Here is a 17,932-nt window from a genome sequence, read left to right as displayed (position 1 = left end):
CATAACAAAGACAAAGTACAGTGATGCAGACAAACAGAGATAAACATAGAGATAAAACTACTTAAGGTGCAAGAATAACTAGACATACAAGTGCACAGGATGACAAGAAAAGACAGTGCAGACAAACAACATATAGACCTACTCTGTGCAAAAGAATAGTGTTGACAGTGAGTGCAAATATTAAAGTTAACATGGTAACAGGATCAATATAAAGTGTAAAGTGACCTATATGTGCAAACAGGACAATTTGTGTGTGTGTATGTGTGTGTGTCCAGCACAGTTCAGTTCTTGTTGGGAACACAGTTCTCCGTTTTTGTGCGTGTGTGTGTTGTGTGTGTGTCCGTGTCCAGCAGAGTTCAGTTTCTCTGTTGAGATCAGATCTTGGTTGTATGTGTGTGTGTGTGTGTGTGTGTGTGTGTGCGTGTGCCCGTGCCCGTGTCCAGCTCAGTTCAGTTCTCTGTTGAGATACCTGATTGCCTGAGGGAAGAAGCTGTTCAACAGTCTGGTTTTGCAGGTCCGACTGCTCTGGTACCTCTTTTTGGATGGCAGAAGGGTGAAGAGTGTGTGTGAGGGGTGTGTGGGATCATCCACAATGCGGTTAGCTTTGCGGATGCAACGTGTGGAGTAAATGTCTGTAATAGAGGGAAGAGAGACTCCGATGATCTTCTCAGCTGTCCTCGCTATCCGCTGAAGGTGCAATTCCAAAACCAGGCAGTGATGCAGTTGCTCAGGATGCTCTTGATGGTCCCTTTGTAAAAGGTGGTCAGGATGGGAGGTGGGAGATGATCCTTCCTCAGCCTTCGCAGGAAGTAGAGACACTGCTGGGCTTTTCTGGTGATGGAGCTGATGTTAAGTGACCAGGTGAGGTCCTCCGCCATGTGAACACCAAGGAATTTGGTGCTCTTGATGATCTCCACGATGGACCCATCGATGTTCAATGGAGAATTGTCACTCTGTGCTCTCCTGAAGTCAACAACCATATCTTTAGTCTTGTCAACGTTCAGAGACAGGTTGCTGGCTTTACACCAGGCTGTTAGCCGCTGCGCCTCCTCTCTGTATGCTGACTCGTCGTTCTTGCTGATGAGACCCACCATTGTCGTGTCATCAGCGAACTTGATGATATGGTTGGAGCTGTGCATTGCTGCACAGTCATGAGTCAGCAGAGTGAACAGCAGTGGACTGAGCACGCAGCCCTGAGGTGCTCCACTGCTCAGTGTGGTGGTGCTGGAGATGCTGTTCCCGATCCAGACTGACTGAGGTCTTCCAGTCAGGAAATCCAGGATCCAATTGCAGAGGGAGGTGTTGATGCCCAGCAGACTCAGCTTCTCGATCAGGTGCTGAGGAATGATCGTATTGAATGCTGAACTGAAGTCAATGAACATGTAAGTGTCTATATAGTCCAGGTATGTGAGGGAAAGATGGAGGGTTGTGGTGATGGCATCGTCTGTGGAGTGATTTGGACGATATGCAAACTGCATGGGGTCAAGTGAAGGTGGCATCAGATTCTTAATGTGCCTCATGACGAGCCTCTCAAAGCACTTCATGATGATGGGTGTGAGTGCAACGGGATGGTAGTCATTGAGACAGGACACTGGAGACTTCTTGGTGGTTGTTTCTTCAACCACGATGGTGGTTGACTTTAGGCATGTTGGGATGACGGCACTGCTCAGGGAGATGTTGAAGATGTCTGTGAAGACATCTGCTAGCTGTTATGCACATTTCCTGAGCACTCTGCCAGGAATGTTGTCTGGTCCAGCAACTTTCCGTGGGTTAACTCTGCGTAGAGTTTTCCTTACGTCAGCCGTTGTGAGACAGAGCACCTGGTCCTCTGGAGAAGAGATGGTCTTCTTTGCTGTCACGTCATTTCGTGCCTCAAACAGAGCGTAGAAGCTGTTCAGCACATCTGCAAGGGAGGCATCACTGTCACAGGCAGGTGGAGCTTGCCTGTAGTTGGTGATGGACTGGATGCCTTGCCACATGCACAGTGTGTCACCGCTGCTCCAGAAGTGGCTGTGGATTCTCTGGGAGTGTGCACGCTTTGCCTCTCTAATGGCTCAAGACAGTTTGGCTCGTGCAGTTCTTAGGGCATCCTTGTCTCTAGCTCTGAAGGCAGAGTCTCTCGACTTCAGGAGAGCACACACCTTTGCAGTCATCCACCGCTTCTGGTTTGATCGTGTGTTGATGGACTTGGAGACAGTCACGTCATTAATGCACTTTCTGATGTAGCTGGTCACTGATGACATGTATTCTTCCAAGTCTGTGGTGTCGCTGTTGGTCGCAGCCTCCCTGAACATGTCCCAGTCAGTGCACTTGAAACAGGCCTGAAGAGCAGAGATGGCTCCTGCTGGCCAGGTTTTAACCTTTTTCAGAACCGGTTTGGTGCGTCTGACAAGTGGTCTGTATGCTGGAATCAACATAACAGAGATGTGGTCTGAGTAGCCGAGATGGGGGCGGGGCTCCGCATGATACACACCAGGAATGTTTGTGTAAACAAGATCCAGCGTGTTTGCCCCTCTTGTAGCAAAGTCCACATGCTGATGGAATTTAGCACTGTTCTGAGATTTGCATGATTGAATTACAGCTCGCACACAGCCTCCTTAGCATTAGCGCTGGGTGGAATGTACACTCTGACAATGAAAGTGGTGGTGAATTCCCGGGGTAAATAAAAAGGTCTGCATCTAACAGTCACAAACTCCACTGCCGATGAACAGTAGACTCTTCTCCCGGTCACCGGCATCAGGCGACGCCGAGGGCTTGGGGCCTGATCTCCGCAGCAAGCCGAGATCACGAAGCTTTTCCCGTAGGTCATCGAGCATGTTGGCTGATGCACAATTCCCATAATTCAGTAGCATCTGGTGGTCGTACACATGAACACGTTGTATCTGGTGTCCATATGCCATGAAAGTCGGGCTATAACGGGACAATAGCACCATTTTTGGTCCGGAGTGGCCGCTGCATGCTACTGCCGCACTGCCATCTTGGACATATTATGGTTTAATGGCTAAAGCTGACTATCTGGAATGAACATTACAGATATCAACAACATATTTTTGACTAGTTGTAATTGCATTCTGACTAGTCAAAATGACAGTTAGAGATATCAAAGTCAAAGTCAAAGAAGCTTTATTGTCACTTCAACCATATATAGCAGATGCAGTACACAGTGAAATGAGACCACAGGTGCTACACATAACACAAAGTACAGTGACGCAGACAAACATAGAGCTAAACATAGAGATAGAGAAACTATACTTAAGGTGCAATAAAAACTAAACTATACTTAAGCTGCAATAAATAAACTAGACATACAACAGAAGTGACAAGGATGACAAGACAAGACAGTGCAGACAAACAACATATAGACCGACTTTTGTGCGAATAGCAGTGTATACAGTGAGTGCAAATAAGAAAGTGACACTTTTTGCAAAGAACAGTGTATACAGCGAATGCAAATATGAAATTGACACATGAAATTGAAACAGGATTAATGTAAAAAAAATGTAAAGTGAAATGTAAAGTGACGTGCATGCTAACAAGACAATTTAGTGTGTGTGTGTTCTGTAAATCTGTAATTCAGTTTTGCCTAGGCACAATGAAAGTTAGGGATATCTGTAATTCAGTTTTGAATAGTCAGAACTGAGTTACGGTTATCTGTAATGACATCACTGAAAACGATATTTAACTCGTCACACATCCTTAATGACAATTGCAGATATCTAAGTTAAAGATATCACAAACGTCATTTTGACTTGTCAGTTTGAATTGTTGTGCATGACGTTGGTCATGCAAAACTCTCTTATTCAGAGCAATGTACAAAAGTGCTTAAAGTCTCCATTAATGAATATATTAACAACAGTGGTTCAATAGGTTACAGACTTAGGATAGCATTAGCCTAAAATAGATTTTTTTTTAAACATATAGCAATACATAAAAACAGGGAAAAATAAGAGCTAGTTTAAATGCTTCAGGAAAAGGTAGGTATTTAGACATCGTTTGAAGACAGTCAGTGACTCGGCTGTATGGACATCTAGGGAAAGTTCATTCCACCACCTTGGTGTCAGATCAGAGAAGAGTGTATACCTACCTTTTGCCCTGAGAGATGGTGGACCAATCCAGCAGTGCTAGTAGATCGGACGGAGTGTGGTGCAGTTTGAGGAGTAATAGGGTGAGTAATAAGGTAAGATGGTGCTGGTCGATTCTTGGCTTTTTAGGCAAGCATCAGTGCATTGAATCTGATGTGTGCAGCTACTGGAAGCCAGTGGAGGGAACGTAGCAGTGGGCTGGTGTGGGAGAACTTAGGCAGGTTGAAGACAAGCCATGCAGCTGCATTTTGGATCATTTGCAGTGGATGAATTGCATTCAGAGAAAGACCTGCCAGACAAGAGTTGCAGTAGTTCAGTCTAGGAATGGTCGAATCCTTCTGATGTTGTACAGAAGAAACCGACATGAGCGTGTCACATTAGCAACATGGGAGGAAAAGGCCAGTTGATTGTCCATGGTTACCCCAAGGTTACAAGCAGTGGCTGAAGGAGAAATCATTGAGTTGTTCAGAGAGTATACATTATTCAGAGAGAATAGAGTATTAATTAAAGAATAGTCTCAAATAAACTTTACATAAAACAGAATAAAATGTGGAGTTGGTTAACATGATGATGGACATCCTGCTTAAGCCGACATGGTAAATGTAATAATTTGTAATATGAAGCAATAAACATATTGAAATGTATATTGGAATACCTTCAGTACACTTGAATAGTAGAAATCGGTTGTGTTTGATGTCATTTTATAAAGGGGCCAGACTGCAAATACTGTTTGCATGTATTGTTATCCAAAGTGAATTGATTAGGCTGCAGACAAACATGGAAATAAGAAAATCATAAAGAAATGACATTGTTAGTGGTAACAGACTGATTTTTGAGAAACACATGAAAAGTACAAATATTTGGGTTTAATACAGAGTAAAAATTAGCATAATATAGCAGAGAAAGCAAAGTAAAGCAATGACAACATATAATGTAAAATATAATACAATATCATTCAATGTGTTAGTAGTAGTTTCAGAACTAACACAACACCAATATAGCTGTGTATAGTCCAGGTGTGGTATAGCTATATCTGCTGTGTAGGTGAAGTGGGGTTGAGCTGACATCGCAGATATGGTTAGAATATGTATTTATATTTAAGATGTATTAGGTACACATAGACTTCAATAATTATAAAACATTTGCACTTGCTAAGAAATGTCTAACTGCAGCATGTGGATATGATACAGTAGGTAGCATTATGATAGCTATAATATGTTTGTATAACACCAGAGTGTAGACATTTTTGAGGTTGTGAGATAAATATAAGATCCAGCAGTGTGTTTTTGTCTGTTGTTGCCGCACTAATTAATTGGGTATATCCTCTCGACTGAAAAAACTCCAGTATTGGTTTATCTTAACATGAGACAAAAGGTTTTCAATAAAATCACCACAGACAATGATTGGCTGATAATCTGTGATCTCTAAAGAATTCAGTAAGTTTTGAAGGTTTGAAAGGAATGCTGTCATACAATAGTCTGGAGGTCTGTATACAGCTGCAATTAATAGTTTTACTGGGAGTTCAACTTGCAAAACAACAAATTCAAGGTCTGTTACATTATGTATAAACTGTTTTTGTCTAGCTTGAACATGGCTTTTTGCATAAATAGCAACTCCACCACCACGTTTTGTAGCTATTTGAGGAAAATTTGTATAGGAAAGATGTCTGTTGTGATGAAAAATTGTATACCCTTCCAAGTTGAGTCTTTCAGAAAGAATAGAGCCATGTAAGTGAGTCTCTGTTAGGCACAGAATATCTGGAAGACACAGCTCGTGGTGGCTTTTCATGTCATTTATGTGAGATGGTAACCCTTCAGTATTATGAATGAACAAGGGTTAAAATGTCTTGGCTATTGACTGTTTGTAAGATGTGATGAAGTGGCATTATGTTCTGAAAGCTGGCTTGTCTCATGTTTTGTAGGGCTTCGGTGATGTGTTGGTTAGCATTTTTTTTTTTTCTCATCCATATCTAGTAAGTACAGGCCACTCAGGGATGTCACTCTGCTGAGAGCTACATAGGCCATTCCAGGTTCAAAAATGTTCTTTAATGAAATGGCTGCAGATGTTGTTGTCATGCCTTGAACTTTATGTATTGTACATGCAAAAGCAAGTTTAATGGGAAACTGACAGCGCACCACTCCTTTCTGTTGCAGATTTTCCTCCAGTTTCTCTATATATAGTAGATTGTCAGGACCTCCTGGTACTTTGTTCCGGTAGTTCCTTCCAGCATTTTCATCATCCATTTTAAGTCCCAGCATAGCAACATTAGTAGATCCATTTTCTTTAGAAGTCACAAACCTAGCAAGTTTGCCAAAAGAACCATTTGCAAATCCCTGTGACACATATATATTTCTTGTGAGCATGATACGAGCTCCTTCAGCAAGAGAGAGTGTGTCTGGTAACTCTTTTCTGTTACCTACAAATGGTTTAGCTTGTCTAGTCATTCTGACAGTTTTTGGGTCCTTTTTATAGTCATCAGCATCAATTGTAATAATGTTGGAGTGAAGTTTACTCAGTGTTTGTAAGTTGTGAGTGTCAACTTGTTTGTTAGTTGCAAATACATGCAGCACATCAGGGGGACACACTGCAGGTGTAGTGATGGTTTGTGTTAGCAAGACTCTATTGGCATCAGACAACTCATCAGATTTAGTTTTTACTCGTATTCTGTTCAACATCTTAGCAAAAGCAACATCATTTTTCTGACGCATGATTTGAGTCAGTGGAAAGTGTTCTTGCCATAAGTCAATCTGCGTTGGATCATGTAGACAGAGAGGTTTGTTGGGACCTACTGGTGGTAACTGATAAAAGATTCCAACAGCTATTACTGACAATCCTCCAAAGGGCTTTTGACTTCCTTTGATCTGTTTGAGTCTTGCATCTACATATGCAAATAGTGGCTTTGAAACCATAGACACTTCATCAATAATGATGATTTCAGCATTGTGTAGGTCTGATCTGACCTCATCAAGTTGGTTGCCAAGTCCTTGGTATGGGGGTTTCAGACTTCTTGATAGCTTTAAAAGGGAATGTAGTGTTGTTCCTGAAATGTTAAATGCTGCAGTCCCAGTAAAAGCAGTTAAAAAGACGGTGTGTTTAGATATGTTAGGTTCCTCAGCATGTCTTGGGAGTTTGCAAAGTATCTTAGACGCTTCAGCATGGATACATTTAATAAGGTGTGACTTTCCTGTTCCAGCACCACCATTTATGTAAAAGAAAAACTGTGCTGGATTTAAGCCATTTACGCACTTTAAACACCAGTCTCGAACAGCATAAAATACAAAAGCTTGCTTTTCATTTAGATTTTGGTACATTTGACGTAATACTACGGGATCAATAGCAGGGAGCTCTCTGATAGCTCTGAGTTCAGTTGTAGAAGTAAGCTGTCAACTGTAGTCTGGCACATTTTCCTGTTCATTTTCACCATCTAAGTCCTGTGGCTGTTCTGCAATGCACTCCAACCTTATGAGTTCAGATTCAGGGGCTAGATTACACCATTCATCAATTGCATCTCTGTTCTGATCATACTCTTCAACAGCATCTTCGATTTCTTTGCTGTGTTTCTCATATTTATTTTTGTTCTGTTTGACAATATATCTGACGAAAGTAGGATGTGGTGCACCTTGTAGCCAAACCAATCCATCATTGTGGAAGGCCTCATATGTGGGGAACGATGTCCTTTTCAGTTCATTGTCTGATCGGTGAGGAAGATATAATTTCAATAATGTGGCATAAAAGCATTCAGAATTTTTTTGTTGAGATACACGGTAAAATCTTATGACAGCAAGCTTATCGTTTGTTCTTTTTTGGACATATCCCATGTTGTTAAGCAAAGGCAAAACATTTTTGCATTTTGTCAGTCATATAAGATCGCTGTATTTGTCTGAAATAAACATTCTGCCTGTACCGAGTTTTGATGTATTGTTTCTGTTTTTGCCTAAACTCTGCATTGTTACGGTAACGTTCAATAATGAACTGTTTCTGTTTTTGCCTAAACTCTGCACTGTTATGGTAACATTGAATAATGAATTGTTTTTGTTTCTGCCTAAACTCTGTACTGTTACGGTACCGTTCAATAATGAATTGTTTTTGCTTCTCTCGAAAATCTGCACAATTTTGGTATCGCTTGATAATGTACTGTTGTTTGTTTTGTTTTACTTTAGGATTATTATGATAGTTTATTTTTGCATTATTGTTTATCTGTTGCTTTTTCTTGACATTGTTTTTGTACTGATGTGAGTAAATTCTTTTCTTTTCTTTATACGTTATATTCTTTTTGTTTTTGATTTTCAGCTTGTGAAACTTTTTTGTCAGAAACTATTGCTTTTAGGAATTTTTTTCCTCTTGTAGTATTACGTTTTGCCACTTGTTTTAAAGTATCTTCTGTTAAAACCTTTTTTCTGCTTTCCTGTAAAACACTGTTAAAGGTATTATTAGCGTCATATATTATTTCATTAGTAGTGTTTGACTCCATGTGTGCAGAGTTCTGTGACTGCAAAAAAGTGAAGTTGACTGTTTCTGGTGTCTGTGATTCAGTTTCAGTGGACATATGAGCATCTTCTAGTGTAACTGGAACAGTGGAATCATTGTCATTTATGATAGCTGTTGTCTTGTGTGGTACACAATATACTGATTTGTTCTGAACAGCATCATTCAACATAACAGATGTAAGAGTACTATTTATACTGGTACTAGCTAAGCCAAAGAAATTGTCATAAAGGTTGCTTGTGTGTATTCTGTAAAACTCTACAAGCTTTAATTCATAGTAACATGAGGATTGTACATCTAACATCTGAAAACATGTGATTAACCTGTCAATCATATCTTTTGGATGTGTGAATGTCAGCATTAAACCCATATTTGCCTGATCTGTTTCTGAATACAGCAATACACAATCCAGCCATTATCAGTAATGCATACCTAACATCAGATAACAAACAGCTCAGTCCTGCTTCTAAGTCAAGAAAGTTATTTACAGCTTGAGGGACAGGGTCTTGAAATGTGCCAAACCTGGAGGGTTGTACTGTATCAACATTGTATACATACGTCCATACCTGGAAGCTCGTCAACAGCTAAATGAATACTCCGTGGAAATTGTTTTCTGGCTTCATGATACATTACATCACCTTTATCCAAAATAAGGTCAAGGTCAGCTGATGAAATGTTTTCATTCTCATGAAGGCATGCAAGAAATGTTGGTGAGTTACACGTACACTGATGATTTCTTGAAAAGTCACTGTACCGTAATGCAATATTGTGATATATTTTATAGGAACAAACTTTATAGGATTACAATATTTGAGTTACCATATGAGAGTTACCTTGAAAAAGCTTGGCGCTTGTGCCTACCAGTGTCAGAAGAAGCTTGGCGCTTGCGCCTACCAGTGTAAGAAGAAGCTTGGCGCTTGCGTCTACCAATGCCAGAAGAAGCTTGGCGCTTGCGCCTACCAATGCCAGAAGAAGCTTGGCGCTTACGTCTACCAATGCCAGAAGAAGCTTGGCACTTACGTCTACCAATGCCAGAAGAAGCTTGGCGCTTGCGGCTACCAATGTCAGAAGAAGCTTGGCGCTTGTGCCTACCAGTGTCAGAAGAAGCTTGGCACTTGCGCCTACCAATGCCAGAAGAAGCTTGGCGCTTGTGCCTACCAATGCCAGAAGAAGCTTGGCGCTTACATCTACCAATGCCAGAAGAAGCTTGGCACTTGTGCCTACCAATGCCAGAAGAAGCTTGGCGCTTACGTCTACCAATGCCAGAAGAAGCTTGGCGCTTACATCTACCAATGCCAGAAGAAGCTTGGCGCTTACGTCTACCAATGCCAGAAGAAGCTTGGCGCTTACATCTACCAATGCCAGAAGAAGCTTGGCACTTGTGCCTACCAATGCCAGAAGAAGCTTGGCACTTGTGCCTACCAATGCCAGAAGAAGCTTGGCGCTTACATCTACCAATGCCAGAAGAAGCTTGGCGCTTGTGCCTACCAGTGTCAGAAGAAGCTTGGCGCTTGCGCCTACCAGTGTCAGAAGAAGCTTGGCGCTTGCGCCTACCAGTGTCAGAAGAAGCTTGGCACTTGTGCCTACCAGTGTCAGAAGAAGCTTGGCACTTGTGCCTACCAGTGTCAGAAGAAGCTTGGCGCTTGCGCCTACCAGTGTCAGAAGAAGCTTGGCGCTTGTGCCTACCAATGCCAGAAGAAGCTTGGCGCTTACGTCTACCAATGCCAGAAGAAGCTTGGCGCCTGTGCCTACCAGTGTCAGAAGAAGCTTGGCGCTTGCGCCTACCAGTGCCAGAAGAAGCTTGGCGCTTGTGCCTACCAGTGTCAGAAGAAGCTTGGCGCTTGCGCCTACCAGTGTCAGAAGAAGCTTGGCGCTTGCGCCTACCAGTGTCAGAAGAAGCTTGGCACTTGTGCCTACCAGTGTCAGAAGAAGCTTGGCACTTGTGCCTACCAGTGTCAGAAGAAGCTTGGCGCTTGCGCCTACCAATGCCAGAAGAAGCTTGGCGCTTACGTCTACCAATGCCAGAAGAAGCTTGGCGCCTGTGCCTACCAGTGTCAGAAGAAGCTTGGCGCTTGCGCCTACCAGTGTCAGAAGAAGCTTGGCGCTTGCGCCTACCAGTGTCAGAAGAAGCTTGGCACTTGTGCCTACAATGTTAGGAGGAAGTTAGTGCATGCACCTACCAATTTCAAAAGCTTGGCGCATGCGCCAAAAAAAAAAGAGAGAGAAAACAGAAAGAGTACCTTTTGTTTTGTACTCTCTTCAAGTCTTTTGAGGAAACAGATACTGGCAGTTGCATTAAAGGTATTGTCCTTGTTTAGGTAACACAGAATCCTGTGTTACATATACTCTGAAATGATAAAAGGAACATTGGCATATCAGTGACATGTCATTTGATGTTATTCACTTACATTAAAAAAAATACAACACACATATACATCATATGTAATTATATACTTTTAAGATATCAAGAGTTACAAAAAATGCAACAGTAAAGCGAGACATTTTTATTAATTATTAGTCCCATATGTAACAACATGTAATTTTTATGTATTGTTTATTTGTGAATGCATAATGCAATTTTGGATATTTGATTTTGACATACACCTTAATGATTACCTGGCATTACCTACTTAACTGTGTTTTTTCCAGAAATTCTGATTCTTTGAAATTGATGATATTTAATATAATACAGGTGACATGCAAGTATTTACTGTGTCAGGTAACCACTGCACAGTAAATATGTATTATACTTATAATATGTATTGTACTTAACTATATTAGTTGTGTAATAGGACAACACAGACTAAGTTCACTTTACTTGTAAAACTTACCATATATATTGACTGGAATGTAGGTTCTGCTAAATTCCATGAAAGGGACCAGCAGACCAGGTAACAGTAAAATAGTGCTAAAAAACAAGAAGGACATTTTCAGCTATCAAAATGACAAAATAGTTGTTCAAAATTTTACAGTAAAACCAGTAAGAAAAGATAACAGATCAAAATATAAAATAAATTAAGTTATGAAATACTGTTGATGCAGTGAACATAAATGTTATGACATTTTGCAAAGAATGGTATCAAATACATACTATTAAAGCTCTTCATGAATATCTGGAATTTGATTATCATCAGCTCAATATAATAGTAAATAAACACTAATTTGTGAAATCAATATTTTAGTTTGAAAAATAACAAGGCCACACTACTATGATTTTGTCTTTTATAGGTGTTCACGGTTTAACACACTGCATGATGGAGAGAAGTCGTATGAAAGCAGTTTTGTTGATTTACAAATTAATTACAGGTTAAGCAGAAAGCAGTGAAAAATCTGGAAATAATGTAACAGTAAAAATGTTGTAATGGTAAAAGAGAGTGCAAATTATAAGGAAAGAAAGAACACGTGTAATTGCCTACAACTACAGTGTTTAGGCTGCTTTGTTTATACTTACTGCTAGCAAATAAAGCCCTGTAATCTTGTGACTCTACCTGTAGTTAGAATATATTAAGATATAGCTTGACAAATCAAAAATAACTTTGCTTGACATAAGACATGTTAACTAATGCATTAACTTATGTTTGTCTGCGCTGCAAACAGCAGCTATGATATAACTGTACTCATGCTTGCTGATCCTATACGGACAGCAAGCAGGCTAACTACAAAAAAGCCTAGCGAACACATTAACAGAAATAATGTCATGACCAAACACAATGATGTATACCTATGGACAAACATAACGAAGTTAATCGTGTAAAGTTCGCCAAACAAAAACGTTAAAATTAACCTTAACTATAACCAATAGACGCCTGGATATGTTGTCATTACATGTTTAAGCATTTAGAACACATAACATTACACAACTACTCTTTAAAAAACAACTTCGTTTAAAAATCACATAGTTTACCTGTTTAGGTTTCCTCACTTGCTTCCGTGATGGTAGCAGATACCAATAGTGGCAAACTCCGGTGTCAAATGCATTTTGTCGAGTTCAAGAAGTATCGGAAAGATGCGTTCAAAACATTTCGGAAACATACCTTCAAGAACCTTCACACACACACACAGTAGCGGTCTGAAGTCCGTGAAAAATACATTTAAAAATTCATCTAAAATAAACTATAATATTTTCAAGCATGAAAAGTAATAGCACAGCTAAGCAGCATTTTAGCGTTGGAACCATGTTTCTAGCTATTACCGTTGTTCTGTCGAGTTGCGCTACCTATCGAGAAATGCTACTTTCCGGTTTTGCGCATGCGCAACAACAAAATCTTGGACTGTGTTTCCACGCCCATTGAATCTATGCAACCTTAGTGTGAAGAATCTTCGTGAAGGACTGTTTAATGGTGTGCAATGTCTTTTTAAACCTTTTAATGCGCGTTTTGACCTGTATATTTGTAAATATTTGCATGTACAACTGGCTTTTCAGCATAATGAAGAAATTAGCTGACATTGGCATGCAGCATGTTATCTTTAAACAAATGTATCTCGTTATAACATAAGTGCGTATATGTCGCTGTACCTTTTAAGACATTTTAGCTTTAAAATTGAAAACATAATGTCAATTATTTAAGCTGTTTTCTTTGTAAATCCCTTACTTGTTATAACGAGATATGTATGGTGTTATAACACTACACATCACTTGTGTGTTGTAAAGTTATCCCCTGTCTCTCTGCATAGCCATGGAGAAAAGGTGGGAAGAAGTGTTTAACTTTCTTTCTCTGGGATCATACCCATCTGGGTATAGCAAGTCCCAGAAATTAAACCTTAGGAGGTACGCTTCAAAATTTGCAGTAAAGGGTGAGCATCTGAAATACATTCAAATGAAGCTAGTGTCTCGGCAAGATAGCTGTTTTATGATTCTAGTTTTTCAATGGCTGTTCCCTGCAGAGAGAGAGAGCTCTTCTTTGGAAGCAGAAGAGCCATCAAATCTAAAGATGATGCCAAAAAGCTCTTCAAGGAATTTCACTCCTCTCCAATAGGGGGGCATTCGGGCATCTTAAAAACAAGATCTGCTACGTGCTCCAGATTTTACTGGCTTGGCATGTCCATCGATATTGACAACTGGGTATGTATTTGGAATTATTTTTTTGTTTTTTGAACTGTTGTGAAAATAAATATTAACAGCTTGTTTTTTAAAGGTCTTGGAATGTGACAAATGCCAGAAGGTTGGGAGACCTTTGACAGCTGCACAGCCATTAGAGTGTATAAAGGTAAATGTGTATAGTTTTGTCTTGATAACAATAGCTATTAATAAAGAAATTTTGAAAATGTATTTTACCTTGATAGGTGTGTGCTGTGTGGAAGCTCATTGGTATAGATTTAACTGGCCCTCTCCCAAAAACTGTGGCTGGCTTCCAGTATATTTTAACAGCCACAGATTATTTTTTAAAATGGGTTGAGGCATTCCCATTAAGGAGTAAAACTGCAGCTGAAGTGGGACGCCATATTTGCTCCATCATATATAGACATGGCTGTCCCAAAAGAATCCTCTCTGACCAGGGAAGAGAATTTGTGAATGAAGTATGTGCATTTTTTTTACAAATACAAACCAGAAATTATTCCAGTGTGCTTTTTTTTTTTTTTTTACAGTAACTTTGTTTCAGCTCAACAACAGCCTCTGTGACATATTGGGAATTGACCGAAGTGTGACAGCTGCCTATCATCCCCAAACCAATGGCCTGGATGAGAAAACCAATGACAACATAAAGCGGTAATTTCTTTTTAAGCTTTAAGTAGAGTTTTGTGACGCGGGCTTGTCTTGTTCAACTCTTTTTAAAATTCAACCCTTGTGTTCCACCCTTGTTTTTCTTAGAGCGCTCACAAAATTGGACAGTGAGAAGCAGAACAACTGGGACGGCTACTTGGATGCTACGTTGTTTTCGTTGAGATCAAAGATGCAGACCACTACAAAATATTCCCCATTTCTTTTGATGTATGGGAGGGAGGCAGTTTTCCCCTCTGAGGTTCCTGTTGACATGCCGGTCAGTTTGTTTCTGGAGTCCTTTGAAAACTACTTGTAATGAACTTGGCAAGATGAGTTCATTTTCTTCACCAGTCATCTGTATATATATATATATATATATTACTGTACCTTTTTTCTTTTTAGCTTTCCACTGTACTTCTTCCTGATGAGACAACTTCTGGTGCATTTCTGGACAAAAAAAGAATAATCGGGAACTAGTAAAAAAAATCAGCAGCAGACAATATCACCAAGTCTCAGGAGAAACAAAGCAGGCCTATGAAAAAAGAGTACAGAAATATGGTTTATCGTGTCGGAGATGAGGTGCTGCTGTTCAACATGAGGAAGCGGGGAAGGAAGGGAGGAAGAATCGAGCCTGATTTTTCCGGACGTTATGTCATTCAGGCAATACGTGGCAAGCTGGTTACATTGTCCAATTCTGAAGGTGTAACTTTGAAGAATAGGTACAATGTCAGCCACATCAAGCCTTACAGAAAAAGCCAAACTGACAGTCCAGTCCACAGTCAACGATCACCCAAGATCTGCGAAGAAAGCAAGACGAGGCCATTTTCTGATAGCCCACACTCACTGACCATGGGAGAGGATTTGGAAGTAACAACTGAAGATGCTTCCACATTGCCACAGAGGCCTTTGGTTATTCATTTTGCTACCAAAAAAGACATTAAAATCCATGATGTCAAAATAGAGGTAAAAGCAGAATCACTACCTGAAAAGCCTGCATGCATCTGCCTTGAATATAATGCCTCTTGTTTAGTGTTTATTTAATCTAAAAGTTTACATCTCACTACATGTTGTAGAACTGTGCATGTGATAAATAAACAATCTTGAATGTTGAATGATTGACAGGATGCCTCAGAGAACGTAAAGGAAAGCATAGAGGAAAGAGGTTGTGATCACTGAGTTCTGTGTTTGACAGTTGACCTGTTGGTCATTTGTTCACGTTTGTTTGAATGTTCAAACTGTGCATGTTGGCCCGTTGGCTATTTTGACCTGTTGGTCACTGCTTCTCAAATACAGTATATTGCCAAAAGTATGTGGATGCCTCTTCAAGTGAATGGATTTGGCCAGGTCTCATCATTGTATTGAAGGGAAATCTTTATTACGTAGCATGCAAAGACATTCTAGGGACCTGTGTGCATCCAATTTGGTTAGATAAACTCTATATTCATTATACTGGGTTTAAAAGTAAAAATTAAACAAGCAAAAATAAGTATGGTGTTCAGGTGTCCATGTACTTTTGTAAAACAGTAACAGTAAAAAATCGTATAAAATAGTAAAAAATCTGTTTTAACATTTATGTTGTGTTTTCAGTTCGAATGCTGTGGGATGCAGAAGATGACGGCCGGGTGGAAGCAGTTGTTGGACCTTACAAACTGTATGATTCGTCTTTTCGTACACTGTATGGGACCGAGTGGCTGGCTGATGATGTAAGAGACTAAATGTCAGTGTTGAAAATGTATTATAATAAATCTAAATCTAAAATTGTTAAATTTATTTTTGTACATCGCAGATTATTGATGCATACTTGCACATGCTCACTGAAAAGCAGCAGGCAAGAGGGAATTATATTTATGTAGCTTTTCTTAGATGTTTCTTATAATCCAGCATTATAAATTTACATTTATTTTTAAACAGAAACCTGTTCACCATCTCAGTGCTGTTGTTGCAACTTCATTGTTTTCTGGACAATTCCAGACACTCAGAAAGGTTATTTAAATATCACAGTTATTATCTATCAGTATTGATTATTAACAGCAATAATTAACAATAACCTGGTATTAAACCAATTCCTCAGATGAAGTTTCCAGTGGAACAAATATGGATGTGCCCTGTAAATGTTGGGGCTCACTGGATTTTAGTGGTTTGGTTACCTTTTTTTGCTTATTTTACAGTCCAATATTATTTATCAGTGATATTATTTGCATGTATCTTATATATAAATAAGAATAACATGAATGACTTAAACATTTCTAGATTGTCAGCATGTCTGAAAAGGTCTTGGTGTTGATTGATCCATTGGCAAATGAAGGTTCCTATGAACGTAGGAACGTAAGAGTGTCTGTAGTAAACTTTCACATTTAAAAACACATAGTTAGAGTTTAAGCTGACCTTTGCAATTTTACAGAGCAATGTTTGAAGCTTTTAATGTTAAGTGAACTGAAGCTTTATTACTGGTCTGTGTTCTTCTTTTCATTTAAAAAAAAAAAATAAAAAAATCAGGAATTACTTGAGAATGACAGGCTATGGAGACCAGGGAGCAAAATGGACAGTACAGACAATGCAACACAACAAGCAGCATGATTCCAGCAGCTGTGGCATTTTAGTGTTGATGGTAAACATTTTTATACTAATGGTATAGGCACGTTATACGTTTATACATTATACGTTTATAAGTAACTGAAATTACTATTATGAATTAAAATGACATTTTGCAGTTCGCAGAAGATTATCTCATGAGGGAAGACATCAGTACTGTCCAGACGTCTGCACAAGCCATTAACAAGGCACGATTTCAAGTGGCTTGTGCACTGCTTCAGTGTAAAGGTCAGTGGCATCAAAAAAATATTTTTTTATTTATAAATCCAGAGGCGGACGAAGTACACAGCTTCAGTACTTAAGACAAAGTACAGATATGGCTTATCAAATGTTACTTGGATACAAGTGAAAGTTCTACTGACAGATGTTTACTTAAGTTAAAATACAGAAGTACTTACTTAAGAATTAATGTGACGAATCGCATCTAAAATGTTGGGAAGAACTGAAGTTGATTGGCTGTCTCAGTGCCACCTATAGATTATCTAATCATGTTTTAGGAAGGAAACAGCAACAAAATAGCCAACTAAATAAATAAATAAATAGCCTACTAAGGCTTTCCACACTTTATTAAAATTAACATCTAATAAACATGAGTTTCGGTAATGATATATAGGTTTCGGTAATGAGGTTAATTATTTTGGTAATGATAATAAGTATACTAGTCTGAGATTTATACTGAGACTTATAGTATACTAGTCTGAGTATACTAGTATACTAGTCTGAGATCATGCAGAAAGAAACAGATAATATTTGCACAATCATGCATTCAAGTTCAAAACAGTTTTATTGTGTAGTGCTTCAAAAATACAAAAGCCAAAAATAAAAAAAAGAAAAACATTAAAACAGGAATAAACAGGACAACATTTCAATGTGTGCCTAAAAAACATGAACCATTTTACCATGGCACTAAAAAAATAACTGACCACTGTCTTTTTTTTCTTTTCATGTTCCTTCTTAGTCAGCTCTTCAGTTTTCTTTATTTGCCAGTTTGTTTTTGATTCCTGGAAGTGGAAAGAAAGCATTACATTAAATTTCTCATAACATGGGGGAAAAACATTTTATGTATAAATCA

Source organism: Hemibagrus wyckioides, linkage group LG26 (assembly GCF_019097595.1).
Source record: "Hemibagrus wyckioides isolate EC202008001 linkage group LG26, SWU_Hwy_1.0, whole genome shotgun sequence".
Classification (NCBI taxonomy): domain Eukaryota; kingdom Metazoa; phylum Chordata; class Actinopteri; order Siluriformes; family Bagridae; genus Hemibagrus; species Hemibagrus wyckioides.
Note: the sequence above shows the minus strand (reverse complement) of the source record.